Raw genomic sequence first — 15,159 nt, forward strand, 5'->3', positions numbered from 1 at the left:
ACTCCTCTTGGTATAATAAGCAAATTTGGGGAACGATTCTTTTTTTGGTAGAACCTCCATATTTTGAAATTTGCCTTTAGGAATACTTAAGTAACTGGCTTCAATTTCCTCCATTTTCAGCTTCTTATGAGTGCAGGAAGAATGAACATTCATAAAACAGTGTTCGCTAATTTTAATTATTGCATTCTCTGTCTGGTTGAAATTTACTCTTACCTTCTTGGTTTCCGAAGTGACGTCCTTCAGGGACAAGGTGTCTTCTCGGGGGTTAGATCAGAAACCAAAAGGAAACAAAAACAAAGACCAGATGAATGACAAGGAATTTAAATAAATATAGAAATTGTGTTTGCTCCAAGTTCTGCTTTTAAATAGGTACACAGTAGATGTGGCGTGGAATTGTATTTGCCATTTCCCCCCTTTGCTTAAATGATGACTCCTTAAGTAATTGGTTCATTATAACATATGATTAACACTTTTTTTTTTAAAAGTATGTTCTGTGTGTGCAAAGTGCCACATCAGCTCCCTAAGGAGGTACAGAGAGGGAAAAAGACAGTTTCTACATGAATGCAAAATTTAGTAAGGGCTAAGAGAAATGCTCAAATTAATCTTCGAAGGATGAAGAGTAACACCAATTCTCTAAGATCCTAAATGAAATGGTATGGGGACTTAGAGGATGCTTCCGGCTGAGAGTAGGGGACTGTGAGTGGTCAGGAAAAAAAGAAAGGAAGGAGGGGGAATGATTCAAATTGTAACTCGGATGCTCGGAGCCAGTGGCCGAATTCTTTTGGCAGTAAGAGAAAGTGGTGAATTATAGGAAAGGCTCCTTTAAAGGATCTAGGAAGGGCATCCTTTAAATATTCTAAATTCTCCTAGAGAAGATGAAGGTACGTAGGGCAGCTGAAAATTCATCTAGGACTAAAATATCTCTGATTGCCAGAGTTTATAATCTACGTGATGATCTCCAGGAGCTGTGAGAGTCAGAAACATTTCAACATCAAATTTAATTTAAAGAGACTCCCTGCTTATTACCCAGTACTTTGGTAGTAGAAGCAGGGGAGCATATCATGAAATGCCATTTGGGCAGGAAGAGACATTTCAACATTTGGCTTACTATTTTGGTTGCTCCTTCCTTCTTTCTCTTATGAGTCTCTGCTCATCTCCAGCTAGCCCCTAAAAGTCTTCCCAAATTTTTCAAGAAAGAATGAATTGGTTACGTATTATATCCTGAATCCTTAGTCCCAAAGAAGTAAGACTTGGACACAGAATCTCAGTTTCTTAACACTGGCTCTCCTAAGAAGTTCTTGTAATTTCTTTGTACTTTGGTTTCTTTTGTAAAATGGGACAGACGGACCAGAAAAAACCTCCAAGATTCCTTTCAGCCGTGAATGTATGACGGAAAGCACTCTGGTAGAGATGGGGGCAGGGAGTGAAAATGTCACAAGCCTCCCAATCCTGGAGCCCCTCTGGGACCCCTGCTGGGTGAGACATGATCCAGCCCATAGTCCGCAAAGGATGCCATAGAAGACCAGTCTGGAAACCAGCCAATCATGACCAGGCTATGGTGCATCCTAGGACGGATCAAATCCTTGGGAGAAATTCTTCCTGTAGTCAGGAAGAAATCCTGACATGGGAACAAAATTTTCAGTACCCATAAAAATTTCAAATAATAGTTCAAAGCAATCACAGAAGAGAATATCACAAATTAACAGGGGTTTAGGGACGCCTGGGTGGCTCAGTTGGTTAAATGTCTGCCTTCGGCTCAGGTCACGATCCCAGGGTCCTGGGTTGGAGCCCCACGTTGGGCTCCCTGCTCTGCAGGGAACCTGCTTCTCCCTCTGCCTTTTGCTTTCCCTACTTGGGCTCTCTCCCTCTCTCTGACCAATAAATAAATAAAATCTTTAAAAACAAAACCAAATTAACGTGTTTATTTGCCAACTCCAAGGTAGAACCCTAACCTAAAAAATCGGGGGTGGGGGGAGCTAGCATCATATTCCATTTTATTCTGCAAGTCATTATTATTATTATTATTATTATTTGGTCTCTTAATGGCTTATATTCTTGTCTTTTTACTCCTTGTAAAAGCTTCTTGAAAGGCAATAACCTGCCTTGCCATTTTGTCACCCATCTTGCCCTTAACACCAGACCTTACACCTAGTAGGTCTTCAATAAAGGCTACTGTATGGCCGGTCCTCCTTGACCAGTAACCTGATCAGATTTAATCACAGCGGCATGGAGCAAACAAGTGGGCACTTGTGGGTACTTACCTTGAGATGCTGCGGCGAAGCAGTTTCAAGAGTGCGGGCCCCCAGGTCTCTTTATACTCCCAAATCTGCCAGCTCAGCACTCTAACTTGGCTGTGTTTGGGGGATCACCGTTTACTTGTGAGATGTAAATGCGTCGTAGCCCTGATCTCTCACTCTTGTTAAATTACTTGGATAAATGACCAGCGGAGGCTGCATAATGCCAAGTCAGCTGCGTAGGGATTTTGACTCTGGACACAGATCTTTGAGACTTAGAGAGTCCTAGGGGCTGAGTGCACTGGGGCAGAGTGTGCTGAGAAGGTCAGCGAAGGGCAGGACCACAGGATGAATTGTCAAACAATGGGCGATCGATAGGACGGACCGTAAATCCATCTCAACCATCTAGCATGGATGTGAGAAGGTGTGTGCCTCTTCTCAGAAGTTTCTGGAAAATCTAAGATGGACCATTGAACCCATCCAGTGTTCGTTATTTATTTATTAGTTTAAAAAAGTGCACTGATGAAGGAAAGCTTTCTAAAACGTATTACATACCATCTTGTGTTTTTAAATATGTATCTGCAATAGAATTTAACTTTTTTCTGGCTCACTCAGGTGTCTGGGAGATGATGGAATGCAGTCATCTGGGATACTGTTTTTTTTTGCGGGGGGGTATGTTTTTCCCTGTGCTGATTTTTTCTAGATTGTTATGGATTGTGTTTATCTTTTAGTTTTTTATTTCTTCACCTCCATGACCAGGCTCTCAGGTGTGGTTAGAATGCTTGCCTCTAGCAGCCTGAGTCTGCTTTTTCCAATCTAACGGGGAAACAGATTACAAAGGTCATTCCAAGCCGGCTAAAAAGTGTCAGGGAGCTCTAAATGGAGTTCTGGAGTTCTAATGAAAATATATGGTCTTTGTGACAAATTTTGTGCTTGCTGGGTTTTTTTTGTTTGTTTCATTTTGGTTTTTTGCTAAAACATAAGCGATGGTCGAATATGTAGGAACCTTCCAGCCGTGGACAGCAATACAGAGTGATCTGCTTCCATTGTCTGTGAGCAACGTTTGCTGAATCGAGATTCTCATTCAGTCCTCCCGTGGGTTGTCTCGTGCAGGTGGGGAACTGCCTAAGGACAGTCCTCGAGAGTTGGGATAAAATGGAGGGTAAAAGGGTGCCTGGGTGGGTTTAAGCCTCTGCTTTCGGCTCAGGTCATGATCCCAGGGTCCTGGGATGGAGCCCCACATCGGGCTCTCTGCTCCGTGGGTAGCCTGCTTCCTCCTGCCTCTCTGCCTACTTGTGATCTCTGTCTGTTAAGTAAATAAATAAAATCTTAAAAAAAAAAAAAATGGAGGGTAGAGGAGGAACAGACAGGAATAGGACCTCCGCGTGGTGTTTTCCGAAGTGGGCTTGACAGAGTGCTGGTTCCGAGGGAAGCTGTGAGGTAAACAGTCCCAGAGTTAACTGAGTTTAGGAAACATGGCAAACCCTGTTCCCTGCCTCAGAGCTTCGCCACAAATATGCACATATTCAGGGATCAGAGGCTTCTCTCGGTGAAGAAAGGAGTAACTTTGGTACCTGGGATCTGGTGGGGGGTCGCCATCCTGGTCTGGGCTTTCAGAAACAAAGGCGGGGGTAGGGGGTGCGGGGTGGTGGTGGTGGGGGCTGAAGGCTGTAATCCACACGGAGGGTGTCTCTGTTCCTTAGCACCATTTGTCTCAGAAGAAAATAGCAGAACCATCAGGCATAAACACAGCTGCCTTTATTCGAGGGACAGCCTTTTGTCTGTAGCAGATGCTCAATCAATGTTCTAGTGAATAAATGAATCAAGAGGATTCATGGGGAATCTGTGAGGCAAGAAGAAGGGAAATGGAGTCAGGCTCAATCCGACTTCATCGTCGTGGCTTATGCTCATTAAGAACTCACCACACGCCAGGCTTGAACCATGTTGGCTCACTGAACTTCTTCACCGTTCCTTTTGAGAAGTAAGTGGTAATGTTTTTCTACCGACCTTTATCCAGGGAAGGAAATTGGGCTACTGACAATGGAAGCGGCCTCCCTAAGGCTACACAGCTAGGAAAGTGGCAGGAATGGAATTCGAACCTTCTCTGGCTTGACAGCCACAAGGTCATTGCCCCAGAGGAGCTGATAAGGACGTGGGGACGGAGCACGTGGACAGGAAAGTCTAAGCCACTTTTCCAAGGTCAAGCTAAGTGTCCCAATGAGTGGAATGTGCTGTGGATTAGAGGTAGTTACAGGGCACTTGAAACCCCTCAAGCATGTTGTATAGGCGAAGTGGGATCAGAATGGTTCTTGATGCAGGGATACTGCTTTGGAGGAGGAAGAGATCCGGAGGGGAGTGGGAATGGCGGAGATATTCATGAACTTCTTGTAGTACTTCACACAGCACTTGTGTATATTTCATTAAGTTTAATTTTCTCTGTAAGCCTTAGGGGTTCATAGTATTCATATTCAGATTATTATTATTTCCATTTTCCAAAAGGGGAAACTGAGGCCCAATAGGGGTCAAGTAACTGGTCAAAAAGTCGCCCAGCTGGTGGGCAATAGAATCAGAATCGAAATCCAGGGTTTCTGATTCCAAAGACTTGCTTTCTCCTTTATTCTGTGCTCTCTCTCTCTCTGTGTTTTTTCTAAGATTTACTTATTTATATGAGAGAGAGTGAGAGCAAGAGAGCATGAGCACAAGTAGGGGAGGGAGGGAGAGAGAGAATCTCAAGCAGTGGAGCCTGACTTGGGGCTCGATCCTACAACCCGGAGATCATGACCTGAGCCGAAATCAAGAGTTGGATGCTCCATCCATGTTGTCGCAAATGGCAAGATTTCATTTCTTTTGATGGCTGCATAGTATTCCATTGTGTATATATACCACATCTTCTTGATCCATTCATCTGCTGATGGACATCTAGGTTCTTTCCATAGTTTGGCTATTGTGGACATTGCTGCTATAAACATTCGGGTGCATGTGCCCCTTTGGATCACTACGTTTGTATCCTTAGGGTAAATACCCAATAGTGCAATTGCTGGGTCATAGGGCAGTTCTATTTTCAACATTTTGAGGAACCTCCATGCTGTTTTCCAGAGTGGCTGCACCAGCTTGCATTCCCACCAACAGTGTAGGAGGGTTCCCCTTTCTCCGCATCCTCGCCAGCATCTGTCATTTCCTGACTTGTTTATTTTAGCCATTCTGACTGGTGTGAGGTGATATCTCATTGTGGTTTTGATTTGTATTTCCCTGATGCCGAGTGATATGGAGCACTTTTTCATGTGTCTGTTGGCCATCTGGATGTCTTCTTTGCAGAAATGTCTGTTCATGTCCTCTGCCCATTTCTTGATTGGATTATTTGTTCTTTGGGTGTTGAGTTTGCTAAGTTCTTTATAGATTCTGGACACTAGTCCTTTATCTGATATGTCATTTGCAAATATCTTCTCCCATTCTGTCAGTTGTCTTTTGATTTTGTTAACTGTTTCCTTTGCTGTGCAAAAGCTTTTGATCTTGATGAAATCCCAATAGTTCATTTTTGCCCTTGCTTCCCTTGCCTTTTGCGTTGTTCCTAGGAAGATGTTGCTGCGGCAGAGGTCAAAGAGGTTGCTGCCTGTGTTCTCCTCAAGGATTTTGATGGATTCCTTTCTCACATTGAGGTCCTTCATCCATTTTGAGTCTATTTTTGTGTGTGGTGTAAGGAAATGGTCCAATTTCATTTTTCTGCATGTGGCTGTCCAATCTTGCCATTTGCGACAACATGGATGGAACTAGAGCGTATCATGCTTAGCGAAATAAGTCAAGCAGAGAAAGACAACTATCATATGATCTCCCTGATATGAGGAAGTTGTGATGCAACATGGGGGCTTAAGTGGGTAGGAGAAGAATAAATGAAACAAGATGGGATTGGGAGTGAGACAAACCATAAGTGACTTTTAATCTCACAAAACAAACTGAGGGTTGCTGGGGGGAGGGGGTTTGGGAGAAGGGGGTGGGATTATGGACATTGGGGAGGGTATGTGCTTTGGTGAGTGCTGTGAAGTGTGTAAACCTGGTGATTCACAGACCTGTGCCCCTGGGGATAGAGTATTATGCCTCCATCAGAAAGGATGAATACCCAACTTTTGTAGCAACATGGACGGGACTGGAAGAGATTATGCTGAGTGAAATAAGTCAAGCAGAGAGAGTCAATTATCATATGGTTTCACTTATTTGTGGAGCATAACAAATAGCATGGAGGACATGGGGACTTAGAGTGGAGAAGGGAGTTGGGGGAAATTGGAAGCGGAGGTGAACCATGAGAGACTATGGACTCTGAAAAACAATCTGAGGGTTTTGAAGGGACGGGGGGTGGGAGGTTGGGGTACCAGGTGGTGGGTATTATAGAGGGCACGGATTGCATGGAGCACGGGGTGTGGTGCAAAAATAATGAATACTGTTATGCTGGAAATAAATAAATAAATAAATAAATAAATAAATAAATTAAAAAAAAAAAAAAAAAAAAAAAAAAGAGTTGGATGCTTAATCGACAGAGCCATCCAGGTGCCCCTATTCTGTATCCTATCTTAAAGAAGAGGGACTATTCCATGGGTGAGAGGAATAGGGAGGAGGTTCTAGGCTTTGGGATCATGGCTTTGAAACAAGACTTCCCTGGGTGTGTTTCAGGAGGGCTGGTCGGGCAAGCCTGGAACAGAGGGTTGGGGTGGCCTCATGGGTAGTGTGGAGGTAGAGACCAGATAAGTGAGCAGGGCTCATCTGTGAAGAGCTTCCAAGTGTCTGTGAAGGAGTCAGGACATTGTTCTGAGATCCCTGGGAAACTTCTGAGGTTCTAAGTAGAAAAATGAGCGTGTATATATTTGAAGATGATTCTAGAACTGATGGTGGGGTTTAATGGACAGGGGAGAATGTGGGGAAGCCTAGAGACATTTAGCAACTATTTAAAAAACTTTCCGGTCAAACTTGCTGATTACACAGGCTAATCAGAGCCCGCAGGACAGGTGGGCAGTTAGAGAATTAGAATTATCCCCTAGGTGTCCCTATGGACTCAAATCTGTGTGAAAACTCCCAGCAGCCCTGGAAGGCTGGCTGTCACAGGGGTCGTGCCTTGTCTCTGAGTCCATCAGATTCAAGGAGAAAGTCCATTTTCCTTCCCACAGATGCTGGATCAAATGTGGATCAAAGTGTTTCTGTCTCACTGGTACACGTAGGCATAGCAAGAAGAGAAAACTTTTAAACCCCAGAGGGGGAAAGACCGCTATGAATTGTAGACTTATTTTTTGAGGTTCTAACCCCACATTATATCAATATATTATAGTCTACTTGCATTGAATACAAAAAATAATCATGTTGTCAAATGAAGAGGGTCTTGATTCTTTAAGAGAACTGAGATATAAAAGGAAAGAGTAGGGGAACCTGGGTGGCTCAGTCAGTTAAGCGTCTGACTGTTGATTTCAGTTCAGGTCTTGATCTCAGGGTTGTGAGTTCAAGCTCCATGTTGGGCTCCATATTGGTTGTGGTGCTTAAAAAAAAAAATAATGAGAGGAAAGAGAAAATGCAAGGAAGACCCTGGAGGCACGATTCATGGGACTTTGATGACTGGCGGGTTTGAGGAGGGCAGAAGGACCTTTCCTAGCTTTCTTCTGGCTCTCATTTCAGCCTAGGAATCTAGGGTCATGACCCCAGTCCAGAGGTAATACGGAAAAGAGAAAAGATGGGTTTAGACTTTTGTCACTTTGAGGTTGAGATGACAGGAGGGAGAGACAAGTGTTCAAAGTTTAAAGAAGTCAAGGTTAAAGATGTAGGTCTATGGGGAAGAGGGCAGTGGCGGGGGCCTGTCACCTGCATGGGGTGACTCTTGAACTCATTAAGGAAGTTGAGCTCCCAGAGGAAGGCTGCATGTTTAGAAGGTACGAGGAATGAATGAAGACAGAAAGAGTAGGGAGAAAAGGGTATTCTGTAGATAAGCAAATACCTGAGTGAGGTCTTGTTGGAACCGAAAGAGCCAATGGGTCCATATTTTACTTCTGCCATTTATTGACTATGGCAAATCACTTTACCCCTTTTAGCAATGACGTAGATGTAAAAGCTTGCAGATAATTCTGTTTCTGCCCAAGCAATGAGGATGGTGTGGAGAATCAAATGAAATGTTGTCATCTCTATCTAGACATGGCTGTCTCTGCATGCAGTCTGTTTCCAGCCCATGCCAAACCTTATGTCTCCATCTGTGTCCTCCTTGGCATAGACCAAAGCATATAATCCAATACCACCAAAAACCCAAGTAAGCAATGTGGACTTTACTGAAGATATTATGGTGGAGGCATGGGAGGGTTATATAGCCACCCTAGAGTTAAGTGTCCCAAGTGTGCATCAGAAATGTCACTCTAGGGATGCCTGGGTGGCTCAGTCAAGCATCGCTGCCTTGGGCTCCCTGCTTGGTGGAGTGCCTGCTTCTCCCTCTCCCTGGGCTATCCCCCTGCTTGAGCTCTCTCTTTTTCTCTCTCTCAAAGAAATAACCAAAATATTAACGAAAAAAAAAAAAAGAAGAGAAATGTCACTCTACAAAGTCCATTTTCCTTCCCACAGATGCTGGAGGTTTATTTGTTTTCTTCCCCTGGGGTGTCTCTGCCTCTGCTGGTACTCAGCTGTTCCTCTGTTCTGAGAGCCTTTTAGCTCTGCCATAGACGTGCTTTCCCATCTTCTTTATCTGGTTACTCAACAACATAAATGTCCTTAAATAAAGAAGAGCACTTTTGGCCTTCCCAAGTTTGGTGACCACCTACATTGATACTCATATGCCCTTTGGGGGAATCTTATCTTTATCCCACTGCTATCCCCCATAGACCATAGCTCAAACACCACACCATCCTCCTATCTCTCCCACATCAGAGATGGGTTCCGTGAAGGACAGCTTTCTCCATTCTTGTTACAAAATCAGTGTGTCAACTTGAAAGCCAAGGAAGACTTCTTTTTCGTGTCCAAAGAAGGCAAGGAAGGTGATATTTTCAAGAGAGAGGAACTCACGGAGAGCACTGCCGAGAAGCCAGAGAAAAACAAGACCCAAAAAAGGGCACTGGGTTGGTCAGGGAGGTGATCTTGACATTCATAGCGGCAGGATGGTGGGGGTGGAAACTTTGAAGGCCAGGGATTAAGGAGTCAGCAGGTGTTAAGGAGGAGGAAAAAGTTTTCCTGGTTTTCCTAGGAGCAAATCTCTCCACCAATCATACACGAGGTGCCGTCAGAGGAACCGTAAATTTGGATGGTGCAAGAAGGAGAAAGAGGGCAGTAGCAGGGCCAAAGAGAGGGGACGAGGAAACAAGTGTGACGAAGGTCATTCCTTAGAGGGCTACTTGAGAAGAAAGGGCAATTAATTGTGCTGATGGTGGGATCATACCTTAGCCCTCACAGCTATGGAAGAGCTTATGTAACAGATGAAATTTCAAAAAGCAGCAGGGCCTTGGCCAGGAACAGAAATTTCTGGGTGAATGTCATAAGACAGGTACATTCATGAATGACATTACTGCCTATCTGAATTGCCTGATTAAAGATTTGGGTGAGAAAATTAGATTCCGGAACCAGAGGGGACCCGGAATATTATCTAATCCAACTCTGACCTTACGGAATCAGAAATTGAGACTCTGGGCCAAGTACCTAGTTAATGGTAAAGGCAGAAACAGACCCCCCACCCCACCCCTCTCCCCTTGCCGTTCTACTCCCAAACCCAAGAGACCTAGGTCAAAACGTTTGTCTATGTAACATATACCCTTCTTCACTGCTGGCGTTTATACATGGAAATTTTGCAAAGCACAGTTGATAGGGGATTAACAAGAGACTATTTAAATAGATTCTCTTTAAATCTCAATGAGGAACATAAATAAAATCTTTAAAAAGGCGGGGGGCACCTGGGTGGCTCAGTCATTAAGCATCTGCTTTCCGCTCAGGTCATGATCTCCGGGACCTCGGGTCAAGTCCTGCATTGGACTCCCTGCTCAGGGGGAGGCTTGCTTCTCCCTCTCCCACTCACCCTGCTTGTGTTCCTTCTCTCGCTGTCTCTGTCTCTCTGTTAAATAATAAAATCTTAAAAAAAAAACTCAACGAGGGGATAGATTGATCAGCTTTAGTGGGAAAACTGAAGCTTGGCAAGGTTAAGGGACTAGTCAAACAGCTAGTCAGTGGCAGAGTGGGAACTAGGACAAATATCTCTGTCTCCAAGTCCAGTTTGTCTTTTCAGTACAAGACAGCTGCTTCTGGCTTCGGAAGAGCTTGTAAGACACTAACGCTCTCAGAATTATACACGCTTCTCAGAATTACACACAAGCCGGGCACCCTTCTCTAAAACAACACAGAGGGATTGCGGGGATGGTCTGGGAACACTGTGTTCGAGAAAGAAATCCTACCAGCGAGGTTTGTTCAGTAAACTGGAGACTTCCCTGCCTGGCCTCAAAACCTGGATCGGTGCCTGCGAGCGTTAGGGTCTCCTGTCATTTGCCTGTCATTTTGTCCATTAGTTGTGTTTTGGTTAGTCTGGTTGCTCAAAGCCTCATTCGAGCGAGGAACAGCATGACAACTTACTTTCAATTATTACTGTCAGGGTGTTAAATGATGTATCCTAAAATGTATACTTTTTTTTTTTTTTTGGTGGACATAGCCAAAATGTGTATTGATATGCTTAAAATCTGCATGTAAAGTAAGAACTAAGAGTGGACTTTGAGAGTCAGGATAGAGGTTCAAATCCTGACTTCATTTAAACTCTCTGAATTTTGGCAAGCTAGTTAACTTTTCTGAGTATGTTCCTTGGGAGTGATAAGAACACATAACTCATGGGGTTCTTGTGGCAGTCGAGTTAATGGGTATTTGGTAGGGTATGCCGTCATGGAAGTGAGGTGATGGTTTGGGAAGGGGAAATGTATGTAGGGCCATGTCACCAGGACAGCCTGAGATTTAGAAACTCAGAGCTTTCTCTGGAGCTTTCTATCAATGCCAGAGGGCCCTGGAAGCCAGGACAAGGTCTTTGTTGTTAATTCATGTCTTTTATGTTGCTATTTGATAAAGCTCGTCAGCTGACCACAGGCTGACCATTGTCCACCCAGTCCTCCCATCCTACCCACTGCGTTTGGCCAAATTCCTGTTCAGATGGCTCAGAACACTCTCAAGTCAACAGCAGCACACCCCCCCCCCCAACACATACTCAACACACACACCACAGTAAAACAAAACAAGCAAGATGGAGCCTCGACACTGGAAAGTAGGGTGAGCCACCATCCTAGTTGGCGTGGGATCAAAGAGGTTCCTGAGACTTTAAGTTTTAAAATCAGTTAGTCCTGGGTAAACCCAGATAAGTTCATCACCCTATCTGGAAGGTTGTTGGGGCATGAGGGCAAAGCCCTCAAACCTGGCTCAGAAGGGGCTATATGGGACCACCTTGAGATGTCCCACCAAGCCAGGTTGGTGACAAAATTCATACCTGGAACTGTTAATTTTGAGGCTATGATGCACAGAACCAGCAACATAGGGGCATGCACTCATTCAATCGTTTATTCATAGAATGTTCACAGAGCATCTACTATGTGCTAGATTTTAGGTGCTGGGGCAACAAAACAGGCAAAGCCTCTCCCTTTCTGTTCGAGTGTGTGAAAAAGCAGGTTAAGGATATAGTGGCTGTGTGGCGTCTAAACATTGATCCAGGAAGGTTTCTCTGAAGGGGTAATATCTGAGCAGACACCTGTTGCAGTGAAGGAGCAAACCATGAGAACATCAAAGGGAGGCTCTATTCCAGGCGGAGGAAACAGAAATAGAGGCTCTGGGAGGTGAGCTGCCTGCACAGGAAGGGAAGAAAGGCCAATAGGGCAGGGGCGAAGGGAGCCAGCCATTGAGGGAATGAAGCGGAAGAGGTGGCCAGGGGCCAGATGGCTTAGAGCCCTGCAAGCAAAGGTAAGGACTTTGGGTTTTAAATGTCAGCTGTTATCATAACGGCGGTTTATTCCTCTTTATTGTGTTCCGAGTGTTGGGCCTATGAGCATCTCTGCTTCATCCTGCCCAACAGAAAAGAATTCGGCTCATGAAAACGCTGTGGCAGGTATTGGGGATAAAAAGCTGGTTTTCAGTTTATAATGGGGATGGATGCGCCACCGCTCTGAAAACCTGGGAAAACACCCCTCCCCTGGGCTCTGAGGGCCACGCTGATCTGTTAGAAAGAAACAGTGTTTCCATGCCCAGAGAGGGGAGGGGTCACTTCCGGTGTGCCCCCAGAGCATCATGGGAGGAGTTGTGGTGGTGGTGGTGATGGGGGGAAGACCGGAAGTGACCCGTCGCCACCGGTTGGGACCCAGTGGGAGGCGCTGACGAGACCTGGAGGGTAAGTGTGCGTGTGTCGGGGTTTGTGAGGCGGGTGGCGTTTGCGCCTCCGCGACCCCAGGACCTATTCGACCTGTTCGCGCTGGAGGTGACAGAGAATAGCCCCCCGAGGCAGTGTGGCGGGGAGGGGACGGAAGTGGGACTGGGGAGCGAATTTGAAGGCGGGGCCAGAGGAATGATTCTGGAAACTTCTCGAGCCGCCAGATTGCACGTGGCGTGTGGTGAAATCTCGCGAGTCGCGTGCTGCGGCGTGCCTCGTCCTGTTTGGGTTCCGCTCTGTGGGTGTCCACGGCGTGGTTTCTCCGAGTCCTGAGAAACAGTAAGATTCTGTTGCTCGAAGGCACCTCCCTTCCCCCGTTCCCATCTGCGCTCTTCCCGCCTCCTCTCCTGGCTCGAGACCTTGGGCTTCGAACCTTTGAACCTAGGACCTCCGTCTCCCTGAGAGCGCGCCTCGAACCCTAGTTTCTGGGAGACGGGGTGGGAACACAGCCTACCCTCCTAGGAAGGTCGGGCTGCTGTAAGCCAAGAGAAGCCCTTTCCTGGGGGCTTTCCCCAAGGAGGGACTGGTTTTCCTAATTTCTCACCTTCCCCACCGGACAGGCTTGCTTTCTCCTTGTGGGCTCCGGAAGCAGCGTCTTGGTGGCGGCCCTGGGAGCCAGGAGGGAGGGATCGGGCTGCCAAATTCCAGCCTTAAGTAATTTTCTTGCCATCTGCCCACGGATGATTCTTGGGCTTCCCACTTAGGAAAATGTGACCCGTGAAGGCCGCCCTGAAGGTGGCCGGGGACACTGGTATGTGTAACATGGGCCCAAACCCCAGCCAGGGCCAGGAGGCAGAACTTGGGTTTGCTCCCTGACAGCTGCTGTGTTGGCTCTGGAATGTTAATCCCCGCCCGCTGAAAGCTTGCAGAGGCTTTTAGCAGCTGTGCTGATGGGCTCCTCCATCAAATGACCCTCTCCTGCTTCACCTTTCTGCAGTCGGTTATATCCACGTCTTTGATGAGAGGAGGGTGTGAAATGTCCCCGAGGAACGGGTCATTTTTATTTTTTCTTAAAAAAAAAAAAAAAAAAAAAAAAAAATATATATATATATATATATATATATATATATATATGCCTTTAAAACAATTCCAAAGCGGGGCTCCTGGCTGGTTCAGTCGTTAGAGCGTGGGGCTCCTGGTGCTCAGGGTCGTGAATTCGACCCTCACCTTGGGTGTAGAGATTGCTTAAATCAATACACTTATGGGGGAGGGGCTTTGGGAGAAGGGGGTGGGATTATGGACATTGGGGAGGGTATGTGCTTTGGTGAGTGCTGTGAAGTGTGTAAACCTGGTGATTCACAGCCCTGTACCCCTGGGGATAAAAATATATGTTTATAAAAAATTAAAAAAAAATACACTTAAAAAAATTTCTCCTAAGAAAATTTCCCACAACTAGTGCTTACGTTATAGACTGAAATGTAGGATCAAACCGCAAAGGAAAATTTTAGATCTCTCCTGAAATTTTAGCATAGAGTTTACCTAAATTTTGGGGTAAGTTCTTTTGCATTTCTCCCACCGTGTTTGTAAACATAGACACAACTTTTTATTTTTATTTTTTTTAAGATTTTATTTATTTATTTGACAGATCACAAGCAGGCAGAGAGGCAGGCAGAGAGAGAGAGTGGGGGAACCAGGCTGAGCAGAGAGCCAGATGAGGGTCTCCACCCCAGGACTCTGGGATCATGACCCGAGTGGAAGGCAGAGGCTTTAACCCACTGAGCTTCCCAGGCACCCCTAGACACAACTTTTTAAACCAAGTTGTTAAATCCATACACAGCTGGGATATCAGCCAATAGACAGGATTTTGTGGCCTGCCTTTAAAATTTAAGAGATAATGAAAAGTTTCTTGTGGTATTAACCCTTCTTCCACATGATGATTTTTCTAAAAAGAATTTATTTACGTGGCGGGGGAGGGAGGAAATGGGAGAGGGGAAGGAAGGGGCAGAGGGAGAGCAAGTCTCAAGCAGACGAGTGAGGAACTGGAAATGATGATGACCCAGTAATGCTCCACAAGAATGAGTTCAGTGTTAAAGGATTAGGAAGGCCCTTAAAAATACTGATGAAGCCATCATACATTTCTGCAAAAAAGGACATTTTTGGGGCGCCTGGGTGGCTCAGTGGGTTAAGCCTCTGCCTTCAGCTCAGGTCATGATCTCAGGGTCCTGGGATGGAGCCCCGCTTGGGCTCTCTGCTCAGCGGGGGGTCGGCCTCCCCGCGGGCCCCCCCACCCCCCGCCTGCCTCTCTGCCTGCTTGTGATCTCTCTTTCTGTCAAATAAATAAATAAACCCTTAAAAAAAGGGACATTCTTTGTGACTTCATTGCAAAAATTGAAGATAAGGGATGTCACAGCATGGAAGACTGCTTATTACACTTTGGCTACTGTAAATAATGGTGCAGTGAACATGGGCTGGGAGGGAGTGCATGTATCTTTTCAACTTAGTGTTTTCAGTTTTTTTCAGGTAAATACTCAGAAGTGGAATCGCTGGATTGTAGGGTAGTCCTGTTTACAAATACTTGAGAAAAGTCTGTACTATTTT

The 15,159-nt window shown here is 45.5% G+C and overlaps 1 long non-coding RNA gene across 1 annotated transcript in view; it reads left to right on the forward strand.

The window, feature by feature from the left end:
• The first annotated feature begins 12,557 nt into the window (after window positions 1-12,557).
• Window positions 12,558-15,159, forward strand: part of LOC116577374 — a 35,854-nt gene continuing 33,252 nt past the window's right edge. The window contains exon 1 of the long non-coding RNA XR_004280496.1: window positions 12,558-12,582. This is a non-coding gene — a long non-coding RNA (uncharacterized LOC116577374). The remainder of the gene's footprint in view (window positions 12,583-15,159) is intronic.

The sequence above is a fragment of the Mustela erminea genome, chromosome 18 (genome assembly GCF_009829155.1).
Source record: "Mustela erminea isolate mMusErm1 chromosome 18, mMusErm1.Pri, whole genome shotgun sequence".
NCBI classification, from domain to species: Eukaryota; Metazoa; Chordata; class Mammalia; order Carnivora; family Mustelidae; genus Mustela; species Mustela erminea.